Below are 4,213 nucleotides of genomic sequence, written 5' to 3' on the forward strand. Positions count from 1 at the left end.
CGTATATTAAAAGGTTCACGTTCTTCTGTATTTTGTCTTCATTTTAAATACCGAAGATTCCTTTTAAAATTTATTTCAAAAACTTTTGAAAGAATTATTACAAAAGTCCTTTCATAGATTCTTTTAATTTAAAAAAATGTTATTTTAATACATTGTTTAAAAAGGGATTTGATCCTTTAAAAGAGTGAAGAGAGAATTAAAAAAATAAAAAAGTAGAATCTAGAAAAGGGGATTTTTAATTTAAAGATCTTTTAAATAAAGTGGATCTTGTTTTAGTAGATTTTAGATCTTTAAAAGGGTTTAAAAGGGGGATTTTTTTTATAAAAAGCCTATAAAAAGGTGCATATTTGTATTTGAGATAATAGTTTTTTTTAGTTCTTTGTTATAGACCTTGATTATGTTTGGCAAAAATTACGAGTTTTGGTTTTTAAGCATGAAGACATTTTTGCGAGCCCAAGGGTGTTGGGATACATTTCAGAATGCATTTGTAGAGTTGACCCAAGAAGCATGGGAAACCATGACCAATAATCAAAGGAATGTAGATATTGAAATTAGAAACAAAGAGCACAGGGCCAAATGTTGGATACAAAACTCAGTCGATGACTCTATCTTTGACAATATAATCAGTGCATCAACAACCAAATAAACTAGGGATATTTTGAATTCTTCATATCAAGGTAATGAAACAATGAAGACTGTTAAATTGCAGACATTGAGAGCTCAGTTCGAAACTTTGAAGATGACTTACATAAACAATGTGGACCAGCTCATGACTAGAGTCATGGGAATAGTCAATGAGAACAAACTCATTGGTGAAACCATTACATATTAAAATATTTTTGAAAAAATCCTTCGAAGTCTACCCAAAAACTATGACATGATTGCTACAACATTTTAGAATCAAACTATTTTACAAATTTCTCAGTAGAACAGCTGACTCGATCATTTCTAGCACACGAGACAAAACTTAACCAAGTAGAATATTCCATGGAACAAGCTTTCAAAGAACAACTCTCTTTTGGTAGAGCTAGAGGCAAAAGATATAGAGGCAACAACAAGTGATGCAAAGGAACATTAGAACATCCTCATCCAATAGAGAAATGGAGACATCCACAAAACCAAACTCATAGAAGCGTAACATAGAGTAAATCTAATGTCCAATGTTATTACTACAAGAAATTTGGGCATTATGAACATGAATGTAGAAAGAAATAGTCAGATCAACAAAAAGGCAGTGTCTATCTCTCCAATAATGAAGGAGAATTGTGTGAGACCATGTTTCTTTCTTTTCATATTTCTAAAGACAGACAAAGTGAAGACCTTTGGTTGTTGGAAATTGGTTGCAACAATCATATGATGGATAACAAAAATATTCTTTCTTATCTTGATGCTTCCATAATATCAGAAATTGACCTTGGAGATCCTTCTTCTATTAAAGGTTAAGGGAAAGGTATTGTCCCTATTCTTACTAAACAATGTCAACAAAAATACATACCTAATGTTTATTATGTTTCACATCTGAAGCATAACCTCATTAGTGTCGGACAATTGATGGAACATGGTTATGATGTAATATACCAATGAAATGCATGTTATATCTACGAAAATCCTCCAAATAGAGGAATGATAGTAGAGGTAAGAAAAAGCCAAGAATATGATGTTTCCTTTGACTCTTAGAAGTCGAAATCTTTCCCAGTATTTTTCCCACAACGTTTCAAGAATAGATGAGTCTCAGATATGGCATTCTAGGTATGACAACATCCCATTCAAGTGTCTAAGCTTGCTTCAGAAACATTCAACACTCATTGATCTCCCTGTTATTAATGAAAGATATTGTAATTGTGAAATTTGTGTTCTAGCCAAGCACAAAAGGGATAGCTTGCCCACATCTTCCTATAGAGAAAAACAACCTTTAGAGCTAGTCGATACAAATATACATGGCTCAATGCAGACACAGTCCATTGGTAGTAGTATTCATTTTTTAACCTTCATTTATCATTATAATACGGAGATATGGGTATATTTTCTCAAAAATAAATCAGATACATTCTCAAGGTTCAAACAATGTAGAGAAGAAAGCAAAAAGGAAGAGTGGAAAGCCTTTAAAAATCCTTAGTTCATATAGAGGAGGAGAATATAGTTCCAATGAATTCAAATTTTTTTGTCAACAACAAGAATCGTAATATAGAACACAACAAGATATACTCCACACGAGAATAGAGTAGCAGAATTGAAAAATAAGTCAATCATGAACATGGCCATATGTATGCTTCATGAGAAGAAGTTGTCAAATGACTATTGGGATGAACCAGTGTCGACTATAGTCCATGTTCTCAACATATTTCCAAAAACCAGTCTCCAAGATGTAGTACCTCAATAAGCATGGGATGGTAAAACGGTAAATGTATCTCACTTTACAATTTTTGGATCAATAGCATTTATACATGTTCCTAAGCCACTAAGAAATAAGCTTGATGATAGGAGTGAATAATCTATTTTCATAGGCTATAGTGAGCAGTCAAAGGCCTATAGACTTTACAGTGCAGTTACCAAGAAGTTTTTTTAAGTAGAGATGTAAAATTTTTTGAAAATAAATATTGGTTTGATTATATTGATGAAGATTCGAATCAACATTTTTATCCACCACAACTACCAAGATTGTAGGTTCAAAAAGAGCCATACCATTCTGAAAATGGTACATCTTCAACAACGAATCCACCTGTGATTTAACATCCTGAGAAGACGATAAAAAGACAATAATCATCAAAGAAATATATGAGAAGGAGCATGAGTTTGGCTAGTAGAATATGTTTGCATTTATTTTAACTCAACCAAACCATTTTGGAGAAGAAATTAAAGAAAAACATTGGGTTGATGCAATGAACCAAGAAATTGACGCCATAGAGAAGAAACAAACATGGGAATTAGCTGATCGCCCAAGAGACAAAACTAGAATTGGTGTAAAATGGGTATATAAGACCAAGTTGAATGAAAAAGGAGAAATTGAGAAACATAAGTCATGGTTGGTTGCCAAAGGATTCTCACAATAGTTTTGTGTCGACTATGGTGAAACCCTTGCTCCAGTAGCAAGGTTAGGCACTGTCTGAACTATTTTGTCAACAACAAATCAACACAAATGGAAAGTATATCAACTTTATGTAAAATTTTCTTTTTTAAATGGTGTACTGTAGGAAGAAGTTTATATAGAGAAACCTCCTAGTTTCAAAGTTCTTGAATAAGAGCATAAGGTATGCAAACTGAAGAAATATTTGGATGGTTTGAAGTGAGATCCAAGCGCTTGGTACAGTCACATCAACATTTATCTCATCAAAAGTGTTTTTTTGCAGAAGAAACCGTGAGCCAACCTTGTATACCAAAACTCATGAAGGTAAAATTCTCATTATATCCCTTTACGTAGATGATCTTCTTTATACAGGAAATGATGTTAGAAGACTTCAAAGCAGCAATGCAAACAATGTTTGGTATGACTGATCTATAGGTCATGAAATACTTTTTAGGAATTTAAATTCATCAATCTTTTAATGGAATTTTTGTTCGTGAACAAATAGATGCCACTAATATCATAAAAAAATTTAGAATGACTGATTGCAAACTAGCTGATACACCAATTTCTCAAGGCACCAACCTCAACAAAGAATATGTAGCACCACTAGTTGAACCCACACAATATAAAAGTCTAGTTGGTACTTTGTTGTATCTCACTTCAACTAGACATGATCTCATGTTTACAACAAGTTTTATCTCCACGTTTATGGAGTCACCTAGGATTTTTCATTGGAAGGTAGCAAAAAGGATCTTAAGCTATATTGCAGGGACCATATACAATGGTTTTCTCTAGACACATTCTGAAAGTTGTTCACTTTCAGGTTATACAGACAACAATTATGTAGGCATCATGGATTATCACAAAAGCGCCTCGGGTATGATTTTCATCTCGGAACCAATTTGATTTCATGGACCGCTAAGGAACAATCAACTTTTTCAACATATTCTACAAAAGAAAAATATGTAGCAACAAATTCAACAACTTGTCAAGGAGCGTGGTTAATGACTAAGTGTTGGGCGGTGGAAAGTTTATATATGGGGGCGGTCCCGCACATGGGCGCCCACACCATGGGCCGACGCGAAGTTGGGGTGAGTTGGACAAAACAACGGGTCAGTTGGGTGAGTCGACACCCGAACGATGGACCAA

Source organism: Pinus tabuliformis, chromosome 3_2 (assembly GCF_031772625.1).
Source record: "Pinus tabuliformis cultivar Carrire ecotype Pingquan chromosome 3_2, CPIR1, whole genome shotgun sequence".
Taxonomy (NCBI): Eukaryota; Viridiplantae; Streptophyta; class Pinopsida; order Pinales; family Pinaceae; genus Pinus; species Pinus tabuliformis.